This window comes from Maylandia zebra, linkage group LG5, assembly GCF_041146795.1.
Source record: "Maylandia zebra isolate NMK-2024a linkage group LG5, Mzebra_GT3a, whole genome shotgun sequence".
Lineage (NCBI taxonomy): Eukaryota > Metazoa > Chordata > Actinopteri > Cichliformes > Cichlidae > Maylandia > Maylandia zebra.
The window spans coordinates 40,130,668-40,150,665 of NC_135171.1; the positions used below are offsets into that span (position 1 = coordinate 40,130,668).

General features: G+C 43.5%; 1 protein-coding gene across 11 annotated transcripts in view; it reads right to left on the reverse strand.

Moving 5' to 3' along the window:
• The window catches only part of LOC101477666 (dedicator of cytokinesis protein 3), a 239,469-nt gene that overhangs the window by 79,955 nt on the left and 139,516 nt on the right, over nt 1–19,998 (reverse strand). The gene's annotated exons all lie outside the window — the stretch shown is intronic.

Below are 19,998 nucleotides of genomic sequence, written 5' to 3' on the forward strand. Positions count from 1 at the left end.
CAGGGCACCGCAAGGCCGTTTCTGTGCTGTTTATTAAAGGCACTCAAACAACTCACAGTGGAATAAAGCTGAGGTGAGCGAGTTCAAAGCCTTAGCAGACAATTTGTGTTTAGTGTTGCAGAGACATGTGTCAGCACGTGCTGGCCATGAAGAACGGAAACACGGAAAAAAGATTTTTATGAACATGCGTATTTACTGCGTTGCATGTACTTGCCTCACAAATGTTTAGCACACACAGAAGAAGCTTGGTTGGCAAATCAGGCTGAAAACTTTATGCAAGTACTAACATGCTTTCTACCACAGGAAGATCTGGGCAGTTAGAGGAAGGGGCAGCAAAGCAGGTCTAGTTTGTGATCCACTCCAAACATGAGTTGATGCCCAGAGACTCCCAAGTTTGAAAGTCCAACTTTACAGGATTAAAAGCACATTTAAAAGTTTTGGTCTCTTTAGCTAATTCCCAGCTTCATGAAAACATCCAGCCCTCAGACATGTGCCCGCTTCACCACAGCTGATCATCGTCCTCCATCTCATCCTAACCCCACAGTCCTTTGTCTTTAGCATCACATGCACAGTTTCCACCCTGTGGCCATCAGCAGGCAGCTGTTGTTAATCTGGGCCACGACCGGATCAGAATGGAAATCTTATTCTTATGGTTTATGTTTGATTTAGCCCAAATCTTTTCAACAGGCTTGGGCCTGGCATTAAGAGTATGTAACTTTATTAAATGAGTGATACAGAAAATAATTATTTGTTATAATGTTATTATGATCCACTGTACAGATTAGACTGTATATAGTGGATCAATAAATTCATGTATGAAGAAATCATACGGCAACTGAAAAACAAAGACGAAACAAAAGCTCATGTGCGTCTAACACAAGACAACTGGAACCTGCTTCTCCCATAGCATGCTATTATTAGCACTTTAATTTTGCCCTGCAGGGCTTCAGCAGCAGGGAGAAGGGTTAAATGTCTATTCAGCTGTTGGCAGAACAGCAAGATGGGCAGAAATTAGGCTGTGCAGAGGCGCGTGCACACACACACACACACACACACACACATTTATGTACAGATGAGCTCCATTATATAACTCCGGTCGTAGTGGAGGTGGAGCTGTTTTAGAGAACCTTAACTTGAAATACACCAGAGTTAGGTGAACACAGCTGAAGCAGCTCTGCTATCAACTGGCAACCTGCCCGCAAGGTTTCTCTGCTGTTCTGCTGATGTGAGCTGGCAGAGAACGTTTTTAGATGAACTGAAGCCCTGAGCAGACATGGGCACTGTGCAGCCTCGGGACGCATCCGGTGCTTTGGTTGTCCCTGTTAGTTCTAAGTTTATTTGAATCTACGCACACATGTGTGAACGCAGCTTCACTGTAAATGTGCTGAAACACACATTTATGAACGATCTGAGTTCGTTAACCCTGAAAGATGTTGAGAACTGCCTCAGTTCTTTATAACATAGAAGATTTGAACTGCGACGGCTTCAGCTGCTCGTGAGGGGAGGGCTGTGCACCTGCCTGCAGAACAGCTGTGTCACGGTTTGTCAGAGGAAGGAAACATGCCACTGTTAGCATCTTTACTGTCGTAAGTTAGTATCTAATCTAAAAGCATCAGCAGGATGGATTCATGCTGTTTACAACAACTTCTTCCAGCAGAATTTGAGACTCACACCGAGGAACATTTTTACAATCTTCTTTTGTTGAGCCCATGAAAATTGTTTATCAGTTTCCTGGTTTTTGCTGACAGGTGCGACTCCCAGTGGGGTCTTCTGGATTCAAGGTTTGGTATATTGTCCAATCAAAGATGCTTACCTTGGTTATTTGACTTATCGTTGCCTTGAAGCATGATCACGAACTGTCCTTTTGACCATCCCTAAATACAGTGAGTTGGTTGGTTGATTATAACAACTTCAGAAGGCTGGAGATGAAGGGCTCTACGCCTCACAGCTGAGTAAATGCATCAGACTTGTGGTGGACACCAGCAGAAACACCCATTTCCATGCATTCTTTGACTAAAATAAATCAGGACAGCCACCAGCAACTTGCACTGTTCAGATGCAAGCTAGTTAGGCTAAATAGGACCAGAAGACAAAGCTAATATTAGCAGGTGATTTCCCAGCACACCTCCGTCTCCCAGCACACAAATGATACCACGGCCAATCAAAGCTATACACCTTCAATGAGAGGGATTAACATGACCTGGTTCTGAAAATGTAGTAATAAGTCAAAATGTGGATACAGTTATCCCATACAAGTTACCAACTGTGATACTTGCATATTAAAAACTGGCGTGAGGGAGTGAAACTACTGATGCTCCCTTCAGGGGTAAAAATAATGGATCCATCTGTGTTCTACCTGCAGTTTGGACCCGAGTGCACAAGACGATGTTTAAAATACGGTATACATTTAAAAGATTAGTTCCCTGTAGTAAGAGACGTTTATAAATCATAATCCAACTCTGAGGCGATGTGTTTACGGTACTGGCATCCATTCCTCAGAAGCTCCAACTGGGAACCTTGTTGCACCGTCCCGTCAGAGTTGAGAGATTAGCATGATTTTGGCGCTGAGCGCAGCTAGTGCTTGAGGTTCAAAATATTACAACTTTTAGCCAAAGAGTGCCAAATTTCAACCGGTAGTTGCTTAGCAACAACAGGAGTCACGCACGACAGTTCCCCTCAGCATCTGTTTAGCATTTGTTTTTCAGGAGATACCCAGTGGACATAGAAGCTAACGCGCTTTGATATGCGCTTTACGAGAGCTCATATTAATATCACCGTTAGAGACGCAGAAACATCTTCCAGAGTAAAACCTTTTACACGTCATTCTTAAAAACAGAGAAAAGTACAAATTAATTATCTTCATTAATAATTTGTGCATTGGATTTTTTTCCTTATCAATTTAAATGTCATAAAAATTAAAAAAACAAGACAAACAAGTAGAAAGAAAACAGATGCACAGTACAGTTTTCTTTCTTCACCTGCTGGTCCAATCTACATACATTTAACCCAAGGCGTGCCTAATTATTGGACCTCAAGGTACGTGCATGTACGTTTCAAGGGCCGATGTTCCCACACAGTCAAAATTAGTTGGACAATGTCTGTGTCTAAAACCCACAATCCACTAGAGCCGTACAGAAATCCATCCACCCATCGTCTGCTGCTTCAGCACTGTGCAGTGCTGGAGCCTAGAGCCCAGCTGATGCACCCTGGACAGGTCGATCAATCTGTTATACCCAGAGAAAGAAAACCAATGACACTCACATTTAAACCTTGAGCTAATTAGGGATCACCTGTTAAACTATCATGCAATCCTTTGAACATTAGGAGGAGTATCCAGAGAGAAGCCATCCAGCATGGGGAGAAGAGCCAAACTCCACACACAGGCCCCAGCTGGTCAGTGGATCCTCAGCCAGGACTTTGTTGCTGTGAGCTGACAGTACTAATCCCTGCACAGCTGTGCTTTACCAAGGCATCATTAAGGTGTTCTGATAAGTTTTTGTTCTGTATCCGTCACACATGTTGGTGAACAGTTAGGGGTTGGTTATGTATCTTCCTCTTGGGCCTTGTTTCTCCCTGACATCGATGGGTTTTCATGCACGTAGAGGTAACAGAGTTCCTGAGCTGGTTGTAGAGCTAAGATGGATAAAGCCTTTAGTGGGTAGAGACTCAAAGAGGGCTAAGGGACAAGCTGCTGTAGCCCTAAAGGTACACAGTAACATATTTTATTTCCTGAGAGTGTAAATTTGAGGTTCAGGGCTTCAGCATCCACACAAGAAGCCAGAAAAACTAAAGCTCTATTTGCACATGATTTCATATTTTATGTTTGTCTGCACATCCTGAATATTTATTCCTCCATGAGGGCATCCTGGTCCCATCATAGTGTCCAGATCAACCAGTCAAAATGAAAGTTTGTGGTAAAATGCTTCCTTTCTTCATTATTATTCTGGGAATCCAGCAATCTGAGAAAGAGTAAATAAAGATGCAAACACTGATATAACAGGATGATTCGGCAAGCAAAAAACCCAAATCTCTAATATTGTCAGGGTCCCTGTGCCTACCCGGTCGGCTCAGTACGGCTACATATGTTTTGTATTCCTTTTTTTATTTTTTTTCCTGCTCTCTCCTTTCCCCTCTTTCCCTCCTCCCTCTGCCTGGGCGGAGCTCACCTGCGGGCTCCTGCCCTTGGCCCACGCACCTGTGGCTCATCACGAGTGATCCAGCTCCTTTATAAGACGGCAGCCCTGTGTTTCTCGTCGCTGGACCGTTGCCGACCCTCGTCAGTGTAACCCCAGCTCAATGACTTCAGAAGTGTTTCATAGCGATTTACCTAACTACCCCTTCGTGTCTCTGTGTACAGATTCCCTGGACCTACCCCTGTGTTACCCGAGTGAGTGGAGTGTGAAGAGGAGTGGACGGAGAGTGTGCGTGTCTTTCCCGTTCGTGTGTGGACCCCCGGAGCCCGGCTTTCCCCTCACTTTTGTAAATAATCACCTGGTGCATCATAATAAAGACTCTTGTGCTTTCAAGACCTAGAGCCTGCGCGTGAGTCCGTTCAGTCCCGTTGTGACAAATATAATGAATTTATTTGACATGTTCAGATAATCAGTTTTCAGCTTGCAACCTCGTTGGTCAACCTCAGGCAGGAATAATATACATTATTTAAAACTTGCTTTTATTGAACAGGGTCCAGTTGGGTGGGTGTACACTACATATCATGACTAATCGTATTCATTTTATTTCAGGATGTCTTTCCCATTTATTTACTGCACCAACTCTCACTGTGATAAACACGAGGCACATTTACTGGCCAACAGTATCGTGCCCTTCAAAGTGTAGTAAGGCTCTTGAACCAGAGACAGCCCACAAATGGTGGTTCATTCACTGGGTTCATAAATAACACCTTATATATAGAAGCATTTACAGCACAAATGGTTGCCCTGTTCCCGAGGGTGCTCTTCAGTGAAAACAGCAGCACAGGAGTCAGCGATAAAGGCCCAGATCCCCGCAGACACAGCAGCGCCATGCAGGACACGAAAGCATACTGCTCTTATTTACAGTACTGAGAAAGGACGATGCAAAGACCAAGGTTCACAAACACATTTCCACCAGAGACCTGCCCAGCACTCGGTGCCTATTGTGAGCCACACAGAGCCGCTGAGGTAAAACGTGCTGAGATAAAGAGCGAAATCTTGTGTTCCTCTCCTTCAGTGCTTTAGAGCGCAGGCACACTGCTGTAAAAGGTGGCAGAGCAGGTAAGGTAACAGCAGCCCTACGTCAACACAATGTGAGGCACAGCAGACTAATACTCCATTCATAACCTCACAAAGCAAGATTACTAATGAGGCAAAGTGGGCACGGAGAGCTCCTGCCTTCATTATGATGAATTTATGACCACATTATATATTTTTTGTATCAAAGGGAGAATATTCATTAACCTGCCGCACTAACAGGAGGTGCTTATATCCTTATTTAAGGAAACTGTCTGAGAATAAGAGTCGTGGAGCACCTTTAGACAGCAGAGCATTTCAAATGTTGCATAAAACAACCAACAAGAAAACACAAAGACACGACTGACAACATAAAAAGATTAGAATTAAAGAACCATAAGTTTTCACTTAGTCGGCAAGACTCCCACTTCACTTCCTCTGTCTCAGTTTACCCTGATAACTCAGAGCCGGCGGCAGGTAACGTTACTGTCTGCCAGACCCAACAATTCACACCAGCGATGCTTTTCGGGACACGCTTTCAACACTTTATGCCATTCATTGTTGTCACCGTGTCCCAGCTGCTATCAGCCAGCTTTTGGAAGGATTCACTTTCACGAGTACCCAAAAAGAAGCCAGGATGCTGCTGCGTGTGCACTTTTAGGCATATACAAGAAGTACTGGAATTTAAGTTACCTGTAAACTCTATACTGAAGATGGAGGTTGCCTTTTGGACTGAAGGGTGAAGCCAGTGTGGAGGTAACTTAAACATGCAGCTAGCCAGACTGGATAGAGGTCGATGGAAAAATAAAAATGAGATCTGCGCCGAGTCACCGCAGACATGCATCTTCTGCACTTTACTCAAACAGAGAAAACTCCACACAAATAAAACCACCTTCAAAACCTGGGCTGTAGCTATAATCAGGACATCTGTCCAAGTCAGTGGGTAGATCCGCTGTGAACTTGACCTTTTTCTGAGTCAGTAAACCAGACTTGGAACAGGTGCACCAGCTGGCACATCGGGGAGAAACCAAGTCTCCTATCCACTTTTTGCTAGCACTCAAAATATGCACACCCACACCACAAACACTGATGTGTGCTGCTTGTTGTGATATTTTGATACCACGGTAGCATTTACAGGATATTGTTTTATACAGGAAAACTGTTACTCAATAAGGCCCATCTACTAGTTGTTTTTCTCTTTCTCTCTGACCCAAGAATTGATGTGTAAGACTCACAGGCTGGTCCCCCAAGGTCGAAAATACCACAGAGACGAGACCACTTCCTTACTCCCATCCTCCCTTCTTTATCTCTTAGAAAAAGGCTCGTTAAAGGCTAGGTGGTTTGTTTCAGAATTCACTAATGAAAGAACTCTGTACTCTATGTCTAGGAGTGTATTTTGCTGGGATGATCATAAATTGTAGCTGAACTGATAAACTACACACAGGATACTTCTTTGCTCACAAGGCAGGAAGACGTTTCCTTATTTGGTCTGTACCGGTTTGAACTGAGAACTTGCTGACACACGAACCTTTTTTTCTCTATATAAGCTGTTGTATACTTAATAAACCTTTGAGTCGATTGGGAAGGCAACCTAAAGCAGTCTCTGTTTTCTTGTTCTCCCAAGCTGCTCCCGAGCTCGTACTAACACGCTGAATGGCATACCTGAGTGTTACTTTAAATAATTAGGAATCTTAGAAGGAAAGGACAGAACTCTGCTTATCGCTCGTGCCTTGGAGGGAAAACCGGGATGGACATTTTTTCCTTCACTGCTTTGAAATGAAACTGCCCAATCTGGGAAAATATAGAATCTCACCGGTACAGCTGAGCACTAATGTTTTTTTCAGCTGCGGAGTGGAAATCTCTTTTGGGCCGGCTATTTGTAGATTTACTCTTCCTCCCTCCTCTAACTGCCTCCTCTGCCTCTTTCCCCAGCCGCTGTGAGTAATCGCACCTTCACATCCTGCGGGAACGGAGGCACAAACACTCACCTTAAAGCGGTTTAACACATCGGCACTGTAAAAAAACAGCCGAGCTAATCTGAGATAATGATGCTGTTTGGAACCATTGTGATATCAGAAATAACAAAGCACTATCACCTGTAAAGCTACTTTCGGGCCACTCAGTGAGACGCTGAGCCGCGCGAGGAAGGGAAGATCCAATCGTGGTTAAAATGCAGCAGAGCAGCCGCGCTCGCTGCCGTCAACCAAATCAAACGTTTACATCTCTCTTTATTTGCTGCATTGGCCTTTTGCTTTTCAGACTTAGAGGGACATAATAACATCTTAATCACTCTGACAGCCCACAAACTAGGAAGGCACCATAATGTCACCCTCCATTAACAAACACCTCCACATTTTCTACCAGAACATTAAACTACATGAGTGGGTTTCCAAGCAGTGGGCCAGGGACCAAAGGTGGGTCTCCAGAGGGCGAGAGTCTGTCACCGTTTGGCATGAATATATAATAGGGCTTTATTCAGCCTGACAGCTCTACTGTCTAATGGTACGTTTGCAGCCCCTCTGTTCCATCAGAGTTTTCCTCCATTTTCACGCCTGATAAATGAGAAAGAGCAAAAGCCACATTTTAATGTTTCCCTCGGTTTCACAGGGAGCTTTTTGAACTTTTGTTGGAAATGCATATAAATGGACTTCATCTCATTTTTTGTACAGTAACTTTAAAGTATTTAACAAAGCAATGCAAATTGTCCTATTATGTCATAAACTACACCTGCATCATTAATCACATTTTTATCTTTTGGCATCCCAGAGTTAAAAGAACATGATCAGGCAACATTTAAATGTGTGCTTCACCAGCAGGGAGCAAAGCAAAAGCAAATCAAGCGCTCCCTAAATCAGCGTCTGACCATGTGCCTGCACACACCAATCACAGCTGCCTAACCCGACATGCAGCTTATAGTTTCCTGAATGTACTCTGGAAAAGTAAAACTACATCAAAAGACATATATACACTAAAATCAGGCACATCAGAAGACGAGAGGTCAGGAGGGTCGTCATATTCAAAGAGTCTGGTACAGTTTTGGCACAGTAATGCAACACAACTAACTTCTTTAACCACCTGGAAAAACACCACAAACTGCAGTCTGATGGAGGCCAAGACAAACAGTGCAATGCTTCCATCAACACCTCCCATAACAGTGAGTCTCTGCAGAGCAGCAGCGTATCCACCAGCCTCACAAATGCACACCAACACAGCACCGATGCATCTGGCCAAAGATGTGTCCAGTAAACACGGTGCTTAAAAAGAAGGTTCCAGGAAGTCCACATGCTGGACAAAAGACATGTTAGCCCCTCCTGCAATCATTTTGCTAAATACAGGGGCAAATACAGAAGGGTCCCACAGCTGTCAAGAACTTTGTTTCCAGGTTTATTCACATCCATCCTGCAAAGATGCTTCAGCCTGAGAGCAGCAGAGTGTCAAAGTGAAAGCAGGGACTTGATTTTTGTGTGTTCGGTTCAGTGAGTTATCAGGAACTAGATGGAACAACAGCCTGGTGCTTGTTTCCGTTCCTCCACGTCTTACACATTAAATCGGTGCAGTTTACTGAAACTATGATATATCCTATGATAGTGATGCTATCATAGGTGGTTGTAACATTGATTTGGTTGCATCTCATAACATAGTTTAAATACTTTTACCTGCACTGAAAACAGAAGTTATGAGGGCTCCAAATTACTGGACGAAAAAATCGAATTAAAAGTGCAAATTTTCAACTCACCCTGTTTCCTTTAAAAGGCCTCGAAATATTCTACAGTCACCAAACATGATGAACAGCAGCTGATATTTACAGATAACTCAGTAAATAGTGGAGAAAGTATGATTTCAGTTAGAGCTCCTGCATGTCTTAAACTGTCTCTCCAGCTGCGCCGCAGGTTTGTGTTTGGTGCCTCGTAACGTGCAGTAACTGTGACAAGCTTGACTGCAGATTTAATCGGGTAAACTGTAATCTGTAACTGATTACTTTGGGAAGTTACTATTTTGAGGCCCCCTAATCGGGCGTGAGTCAGCCTGGCACGTCTGCAATCAGAGGGGACGCTCGCAACACCTCTGATGCATTAGCAAATGTCCTGCTTCATTTTCATGCCTGTCAGCGCGGCTGCTGCGCTCCTGAAAACAAAAGCGCTCAGACAAATCACCGGGGAGCGCAAACAAAGAGCCTCCGAATTCGTTTTGGTCTCCTCTGCTCAGCTCTTATGCTAACATGCTGCTTCCTGAGGATGAATCTGAAGGAGGAAAGATTTTTATGTAAAATGCATCATTTTAGTCTGGAGCACAAAGCTGCGACAGAAAAGTGACTCGAACATCCAGCTCCTGGGACACAAAGGGACTGAAAAGCACTGATGGACTCACTGGTATCAGATATTTTTTAGTGTTATGTAAGAGATTCTTTAGGAAAAGTTTTCCATTCTGAATGTGAACAACTTTTATAAATATGTACTCAGGAGGGACTGAAAAGATTGCATTAAAGACTTTCATGATCAGTCCGCAGTGTGAAAATATAGACGATACAATGCTGTAATTTCTTTAGTGTCATCTGATATGAATTTACAGTTGTGAGAGTTCATTACAAAGTTAAAAACTTCTCAGCGCACACTGTGAGTTTACCTGTAAGATAATAATATTTTATGTTTGCATGCAAAAAGCATCGAAAGATATACAATTATTTATATTCATTTTTTTATGAATATAACAGCAGTGGGATTTCCAACATTAACGCACAGGGTTTGTACGACTCCATGAGGACTGTCACACCACTTTGCTTTTTAATTAATGTCTCGTGCCTTTTTAATGCCACAGTGCATGGGAGCGTGGCCAAGTGGTCACCGCTCAAGCCCAAAACTCGGCGACTCTGAGCTAAGACACCAGCGAGCCCAAGCTGTCAGAGAGTTTGGGAAAGCCATCCCTCTCCAGCAGGAAGTCTGGCGCCATGCAGCATGCAATATGTGTGTGTGTGTGTGTGTCTTGCTAGCCTGGTGCAAAGTCCATCTCAAATCTGCTTATGACCTTGTATCAACCCTGCCTGGAGACATACACACACACGCAGTGATGCCAGGAGCAGGATGTGATAGCAGGGGTGCCAGCCTGCCACGCCTCACGCTGCGTGTACTTGAAGAGGTGGATGCAGGAAGGACAGTTTCCTCTGTGAGTGCAGTTCCACAGGTGATGGAAGCTGTGGGATGATGTGTTTTCCAGTCTGTTTGGATCCACAGAACATGCGACACGAGGACACCTGTCATCTCCAACAGACCCTCTCCTTACACGCTCACCGAGGTCTTCCAGTGCTGGAGATTTCTACACTCCATATGACAAATAAAAGGAAAATTCACGATGCAGTTTATATAACTGTCCACCAACGAGTGTTAGGAGCTGGGTTCTGAACCTGGCACACCTGTTACTCATCAGCTGCATTCTTCAGAAGTCTTCTTTAGGAGCTACCTGACAGAAGACTAGTGTCGGAGTATTGGCGTTTTTGGAGAGTCTGAAATTCTGCCCCTGCCTGCTGGAGCTGTTGGATTATTTCTGGTGACTGTACGGAGTTTTGTTTCCTCCCCAGGATTTTGCCTTGACTGGTTTGTTTTCCGTCTGGAGGTTTTTGCATTAAACTGTACCAAGTAAGCGCTCCAACTCTCTGTAAAGTCTACTTTAAGCTTTTCTCGGTTATCGGGCAAGACCCTCCTAATTCTCGTCCCTCTCCTTTTTTAGATCGAGTGCACTACCTGTGTGTGTTTCCGTCACCTGCACGTCCTGGCTCCGCGTCCCCATTCATACACTGTTGTATATACTTTGTCCTTGTAAATACCCCCCCTCACTGTAAATAAACTGTCTTCACCGCAACTCTGCCTCCGTGTGTTCGGCTCCCCGGGTCCATCTGCATTTGCCATAACAACGAGTGGAAAACCATTCTTCATTCCCACCTCGGTGAGCTCGGAATATTTAACAAACAGATTTATTTACATATAAAAGAAAGAGAAACGCTTCTTAAGGTGACTGGATTTTATCCTCAGAGTTGCACTTTTAGTTCTGCTCACAGTGTCTATCGTGAGTTTACTCATACACAGATCAATCGTTTTGCAGAAATGGCTAAAAAGTAGAGAGAGAGACGGATAAATAAAAATCACAGAGCCTAAATTTAGTAAAGGAAGACACATTATAGAAGGGCAGTGTCTACACACTATACACACTTTGGAAGCACAAGCTTCCCTCACAACATTTTTAGAGGTAGGTCAAAGGTCAGCAAGTCCACGATGCAAATTATGAAATGCTTCCTGATATTGGAGTGCTAGCAGCCAAGGAAGCCTGCGAAGACAAATTTCTGCACAGGACAAAGTTAAAAATACACGGACGAAGTCAGCGTCACGAGCCAATCGCTGAACAATCCTTATTTAAGCAGCTAATAGGCCAAATCCACAAAACGCTGCTGACACAGTCCATTTCACCAAAGTCCTTCAAGTCACAACAAAACACACAAACACATTGTCTGTAATATTATATAGAAGTGCTCCTCCTGCTCTCCAATGACCTGCTAGTTTTTATACTACAGTTGAAGTACTTAATTACCGTACGTGCAATGATGTGAAAAAGAAAAGTAGCCCCGTGAAAAACTGAGTGCACCCCAGGAAGCAGTAGCCTGTAGCAGAGCTATTCTAGTCGTATATTTTCTAATTAGTTTTTATTTGATTTCATTTGAGCTTTTGTTTTTATTTCAGTGTAGTTTAAGTTTAGTTTTTATTAGTTTCAATGTTAGTTAAAAAACCCAATAAAAAGACCAAAACTATTGTATGGAGAGCAGATGTCACAGCACATCTAACACAACAAGAACAGAACTCTTGAAAGCAGTTGTTTCAATACACACATCCACCAACACCTCATCAGGCGAGCTGTAATAAACACACACACCCTCGCTGTTATGTTGAACTTCTTAATAAAAGCTAGCACTTTGCAGTAAGTATTATTGGTGCACATTAATTCGAAAACTTTGTTTTTTTTACTGTATAAAAAAAATCAATCGAATAAAACGTTTTGTTCCCCCGATTGCTACAAATTCAGAACACCATTTTCAAAGCTAGAGCCAACACATTTGTTGGGGAACAGCGGTGAGAGCATCAGCGAGCAGGTGAGGAGGCGTAAATCACACGACTTCCACCGTCTGCAGCAACACTGACACGAGAACAGTTTGTGTGTATCTCTAATTATCGTTTGTATTGCAGGATTATTTGCTGTGGAAATGAGAAACGATTCACTGATCACTAAAGAAACCTTCATTACAAAACACTGCTTATTAGCTTTTATACCCTAAATAACACTATTCCAGAGCAGTTTAGCGTCTACGCTCCGAGCTCATCACCTCAAATATGCAAACACGACACACAGAAATTGAGGAGTGATAAGTAAATATTCCCCAGAGTGGATGGTGGATAACATAATTCATAAATAAATCTAGTTTTTTAATTATGCAAAGCGATAATAAACATAAATGATAACATTATTCATCTTCAAAGTTTAACTGTTTGTCCTCCAAATGTTTATAACAACAGTTACTATCAAATGTTATCAAAGAATGAGAAGCTCGGGCATATAAATGCACTTTCCATTGATGCAATAATGATAATAATAAAAACACAGACAGTGTGCCAACAATCGCCTCGTCGCTATGGCAACGATGGGTGACTCACCATTGCAAACATATGACACTGCACTTATCGAAGCCTACAGATCCCACACAGACAGAGTGCGCGACTACATACAACACAAACGCACATGGACACTTGTGTCTCTGCGGACAACTCCGTCTCCCCGTCACACGCACGCACACGCACACGCACGCACACACACGCACACACACGCACACACACTGGAATGGCAGGAGCCGGTTTTCCAAGCAGACGCACAAATGTCGGACATGACTGTGGCTACTCACGGGTCACACGGGATGATGGATCCACTTGTTTTCTTCTCCTTCCTCAGTCTGTTTCTCTGACTCTACCGCTGGCGAGCAGCTAAACTAAACAGCGATCCAAACCGGCAGAGGAAAATCACAACCTGTCAAACCACTCACAACATTACTGTAGCAACACTACCTCTCTCCCTCTCCTCTCTCTCTTTCTCTGGCTGTTTATACGTCTGTGTTTGCACCTTATTCTTCCTCTCTCTCCTCCTCTGACCTGCTCCCCGTCTCCATCTTTCTCATCTCACCCCCCCCTCCCTCTCTGCCACCCACTCACCCACAGGCCGGTCTGCAGCACTCAGCTCTTCTCCACTTTTGCAAGAGAGAGCACAGAAAGAGAAAAATATATAGAGCTAGGTGTGTACTCTAAAAACAGCGATATACAGCACACTTGATGATAAAGACATTTGACAGCAGAGCTTATATCCTGAGGCTGTTGCCCACAGAGAGCCTTGAAGTGCGGTGTGATATTTGTGTGCGTCTGACAGTCAGAAATAAGAAGGGCAGACAGAGAAAATGACTGACAGAGAGTGGGACAGATACAGAGTTGAAGCACTGTATGTCATCTCCTGCCTCTGGGCAAAGAAATACCACCATGTTTCACCTTGTTTTCACTTGAATAATTGTTACTGTTCCCAGTCAAAGTTCAAGTCTGGCAGTGGAGCAAGGAAAGGTCCTGCATGAGGTATTGCATACTGTTTAAATCATGACTAAAGACCCACTTATTCAATCATGCTTCTAGTTAACATTTCACTTGTGATTTTACATTATGCACTTTTATGCTCATTTAACTGTTTGTTCTGTATCTGCTGCTTCTCCTCTCTGCTTTGGTCCTATTTCTATCATCTTCCTTTTATTCTCTATTTTACCTGTTAAGCACCTTGGTTTTAAGTGTGCTTTATATATAAAGTTTATTATTATGAAAATTTAAAAGCAGGTCAAAATCTGATAATTTGCAGGTGAGAAACAAGGTAAAGACCCTACAGTAGCAGAGGGAAACCCAAACAATCAGCTGGCCCCTGTGAGGCAGCACTGAGTGGAAAAGGAAAAACTCCCTTTAAACAGCAGAAGCAAAGTCAGGCAGGGAAAGAGAAAAGAAAAGGAGAGACACAACAGTGGTACATGTACCCACTGCCCACTGGGAGCAAAAAGAGGTGAGTGGAAAAGAACTGCTCAGTGCATCACAGGAACTCCTCCAGCAGCCCGAGTGTAAAGCAGCATAACTGAGGGAGGATTCAGGGTCACCTGGTCCAGCCCTAACTATAAGCTTTATGAAAAAGGAAAGTTTGAAGCCTAATCTTGAAAGTAGAGATAGTGTCTGTCTCCTGAACCCAAACTTGGAGCTGTTTCCACAGAAGAGGGGCCTGAAAACTGAAGGCTCTGCCTCCCATTCTACTTTTAAATACTGTAGGAACAACAAGTAGGCCTGCAGAGCGAGAGCGACGTGCTCTATGATAAAGGTAATATGTGGTTTTTCAGATAAGATGGGGCCTGATTATCTCAGGTTAACTAAATGCTTGTTAGCAACAAAACGTTCCTATTGTTACGTAAAGATTAATAAAGTAGACGTTTCTGCTCTGGCAGCATAACTGTGGTTCACCCTCACTGACGCTTTCTTCTTTAATCTGTTGTTACCTGCAGCACAATGACAACGTGCCCGCTGTCATTAACTACTCCACAACAACTGACAGTTTGATGAGCCACGTGCTCGGCTGTCTGCTTCACTGCAGCTTTATAATTAGATTGATGATGGGAGGATGTGTGCAGACGTCCCTTTGTACGTTTCTTTGGGTCAGGAAGGCTGCATTAGTAATGGCTGCACTCCCTGCACCTCTCAGCCTCCTGTCCCCACATCCAGTCACACATATAACAGATATACAGTGTGACGGACAGACATGGGAAGATGTGTCAAAGACCGAGACCAGAGGTGGCATTTTTATGCCATGCTGTTAGCTCACTACTGAAAGCTGTCAATCAAACTGTTGAAGAAAATGACAATACGGACCTGCAGGGGAGACGACAGATCAGACGGGACATCGTCGTACACGGCACATCAAGTGCCCCGACTAAATCTGTGCCCATTACAAATCCACTAAAGCACTAAAGCCACCATCTCTTCATGCAAGACTGAACTTACAGAGTAACTGTGTATTAAAACAACTAGGACAGATACTAATGTTGTGGTATTCTTAAGAAAACCAACCCGGCCCCTTCCCAGCGTATCAACGCCACAGACGTCTCACAGATACACTCGAGGTGTCCTTTGGCATCGCGGCTCTGACGCACCACGTTTTGGCTAAATGAGGCAAGTCTGTTACTGCCAGCTAGTCACATATGGACACTTGTAAAAGTCCATGTGGCATCACATGCACACACACTGAGTAAGTACACACTTCAGTGTGCAGGGTTAATTTTGTGAAGGGAATATTAAACCCAAGCCACAGCCTGAACTCTGACCGTGTCTCAACGATTTAACTGAACATCAAAGCGTGACGTTTTATTTTGAGGTGCTTCTAGCTTAACTTGGCTCTGTATCCACCGAGGACGAACCTCCGTTTGTGTTTGCACCTTCACCAAGTCTGCATCCATGCATGAATATAACCCATGGATGCAGACAGATATCTGGGTTAATGAAATACTTCCTTAAAAACATCAACATGAAGTCTCCCAATGTTTCTTACTTTTATATATATATTTGTTTACATGTGACAAGAACTGGGCCGTTTTGTGCATCGCTGCAGCGTTAAAGAACCCTCTGAAAAACTCTTGAATGTAGATCTCACTGATTTCAAAGGATAAGCAGTTCAAAGTTTGGCTGGTATTAAAATCTTGATGTAAATTTATCCATTAGGCTGATCCTTTGGGTCTGTGTAGTTTTAATAAATGACATGCTATTTCACTAAATCTCTTACATCTCCTTTGTCACTTTTCAGATCCAGTGAAAATTGAATGAGCAGCCTTTTTGTGAAAAGCTCTGTCTTCACTGCAGTCTTTGAATACGTTTACTTCACTGATAGGCTCATTTGGACTTTTTCATACAGCACGTCTAATATTTATTTCATTCTTATTTATATTTATTTTTATAAAGTGTTAACTGAGTTTGGTGTCATGATTCTGTACGAAAGGAAAATTTACACTTTTACATGAAGGTAAAAAATGTTCCTTAATCTTTGAATTCCAGTGCTTTCAGTCAGTTTCTGTCAGGGTCCTGGGACTGGGCGACCCAGGATCCCTGGGGAGTCATGGACCTGTGTATTATTATTATTATTATTATTATTATTATTATTATGTATTTTTGGTGTCGTTTCTCCTTCTCTGTGCGTGTACATATGTGTGTTTCTCTGTGCTGTGTTAGTCTGTGTCCCACTCATATGTTTAGGCGAGGTATGGGTGTGTATGTCTGCGGGTGTGCCTGGAGGATGGAGCTCGGCCACCTGCAGGCCTGAGGGGTGTGGCCCTGCGGAGGGACTGGCCACACCCGAAGCCACACACCTGCCGCTGATCAGGGCTCGTCGGGGGAGCTACTTAGGAGAGTCTTGGAGCTCCCACCGACGCGGGATCATTGAGTTATCTTACCAAGTCAGTGTGTGTTAGCTTAGGTCTGTGCTGTGCGTATATGCCCGCCGAGGGTTAGTGTTGACGGCTGCGTCTCTGGTTTCCCTACAGGAGGAGGAGTGGTCCGGAGAGGCAGCACGCACGGGGGTGCGGAAACACAACAGCGGGGAGCACGAGCACAGATATCGGAGGGAAGCACGCACACGGGGTTCGAGGGAGCAACGGGGAGTTATTGTATTTACAGCCTTTTCACTGTAAATAAAGAGCACTGTTTGCATCGCAGAGTCTGCGTTTTGGGTCCTCCTTTCCCCACATCCCCACGGTCTGCCAGCCAGACCGTGACAGTTTCAGACCCATTTCCACAGGTACACAGCATCCAGCACCATGTCATGGTAAATGGTCTGTATTTATATAGCGCTTTACTAGTTCCTAAGGACCCCAAAGCTCTTTACATATCCAGTCATTCACCCATTCACACACTGGTGATGGCAGCTAAACTGTAGCCACAGCCACCCTGGGGCGCACTGACAGAGGGCCCTCTGACCACCACCAGTAGGCAACGGGTGAAGTGTCTTGCCCAAGGACACAACGACCAAGGGTGTCCAAGCCGGGGCTCGAACTGGCAACCTTCCGATTACAAGGCAAACTCCCAACTCTTGAGCCACGATTACAGCGTCCTTACAATAATTTAGGGAAAGAACAGGTTAATCTGAAGAGCAGAGTCCTGTAATAAGACGCCACAACTGTTTGATGATCAGTTGTAAATGATGTTATTGCAAAGTGGAAGCATTTAAGAACCACAGCAACTGATCCACAAAGCACACTACAGCTGTGCTCAGAATCACTCTAATTATACTGATTCTATGTCATCACTTGTAGTGAAGAGTACTCATCACTGTGGGATTGTTATAGGAGTAAAGGACTACCTGTTGACTGCAGGTCCCAAAGGTACGAGAAGCTCGGCTCACAGCATGTTTGCTCTGATAAAGTAAAGTGGGACAGATTCTAAGTGTTTAAGGTTTGGTGCTGTCCTGTGAACCAAAGCTCTGAAATATACAGTTTCCTTATGCACTGAATATGTGAATAAGCCATGTTTTAGTTGCAAATGCTTATTAAATTCGCTTCCGCTTATCCTTTTCAGGGTCGCGGGGGGCGCTGGAGCCTATCCCAGCTGTCATAGGGCGAGAGGCGGGGTGCACCCTGGACAGGTCGCCAGTCTATCGCAGGGCCAACACACAGGGACAGACAACCATTCACACCTAGTGGCAATTTGGATTATCCAATTAACCTATCCCCACAAGCTGCATGTCTTTGGACGGTGGGAGGAAGCCGGAGTACCTGGAGGGAACCCACGCAAACACGGGGAGAACATGCAGACTCCTGATGGTGGAATTGAACTCGGGACCTTCTTGCTGTGCGGCAACAGTGCTGACCACCGTGCCACCGTGCTGCCCAAAATAAAATACTATATACAGTAAAATAAAAATAGAATACAAATACTATGTACAACTGAGTAAAATACAACATTGTCAGAAAAAGAGCAGCTTAGTGTCACTGCTGCTGCACATGTGTGGATGTGTTTTATGTTCCTACAAGATATGAATACATGTGTGTATACCAACTGCTATTCTCAATAAAAGCCAACACACACATTTAAATAACAATGTAAATATGAACTAATAACCTGAGCTGACATTAAAGGAGACCTATTACACTTGATCATACATGCACTGTTCTCATATCACGTATGTTTAACATGACCAAAGCCTCCAAAAAGGAGGTCAGTAGCAGTGCAGGTACAGGCTGAACGCTGCTCTAAGCACTCGAGTGCAGACAGCTTTTTCACCACTTGGCTCTGCTTTATGTCAATGGGAGCAGATACACCCAGTAAGATCATCGTAGGCGTACAGAAGCCCCACGAGGGGCAGCCAATCAGAAGAAGGCTGGCTTATAAATGAGGTGTTCTTCAAAGGAAAGAAGCTAAAAGTTATTTTCAGACATGAACGATGCCAGAGGCTGTAAAAAAGCCCAGTATAAGACGAATACAGCATATTTTGAACAGTAAGTGAACAAAGCTACTCCAGGAGAGTCCAAAGATAAAAATATTGAGATGAAATGTAAAAACGCTAACACCTTAGAGTCATCATTTAAGACCTTAAGATCTTAGCTTTGCAGTGTAACCAAACACCAATATGGACTCCTCTGGTGCTCCCAGCTGCCAGTATAGGCTTAAATATTCACTCAGTGTCTACCCAGTAACAATCATCACAGCCAAACACACACACACAGAAAGCAACACAGAAACAGAGAGTTTGAAGTTACCATCATTTTGTGTCACACTACAAAGCTTTATCCTTAAACAGCTTTTTCCACTACACCAATTATCTCCCAGCATCACAGTGAAGGCAGTCCCCATTAAAGCACAGAATAAGCAATCAACAAAGAGCATCTTTCATTTCTTTTAATCATCAGTATCTGAGTGTGGGTTTAAGGCGTAGTGTATTTCCCCCCTTTGAACAGCACATGGCAAAGAGCATAGAAAACTATCTATTTTCTTTTGATTGATTTTCACTCATGTTTTTTAATGGGAGCTGTGAAGCGCTGAAGGATCTCAATTCTTTTCTTGTTTCAGTCATTCCTCCTCTGCAGTCTTACAGCCACCAATTAAACTTTTGGTCTTTCTTTCTCTTTGTGTTCGGTTTCTCCGGTTTCTCATTCTGTGACGATATTGTTTAAAGGCTTCGACAGAAGAGATGAGATTCAGTTAGTCTTTCTCCACGACTCTCTTAAATTATTTTTCCTCTAAGTTAAATCACGTGTCCGTTACTGCCTTCATGCGCTGCATCTTTCTCCCATTTTCCTCAGGATATTTGTTTCTCTTCGCCACCTATGCCTTTCATAATCTGATGAAATTATTTTATAGGATTTATTTTTTCTAAAAATCTCTCAAGATACATGAAGGAAACTCAATTTTTACAAAGCCTCAGACTTTATACAGTAACTATGTGCAGTATAGAAACTACTTTCAGCCACTCTTGGCAATTAAATTTTCCTCCTACAAAGGTAGGCCTGTAGATTTTTATTATCTGGATGCGTGCTCATGAGCTATAATGTGAAAGAACCAGCACATCAACAAAAACATTTTACAAATGGAGGAATAAATACACAGCTAACTTCATCTTTTTGACCGCCTGGATTGACTACAAGAAAGCCTATGACTCAGTGCTCTACACATGGACACTGGAGTGCTTGGCACTTGCCATTACAGTTTTT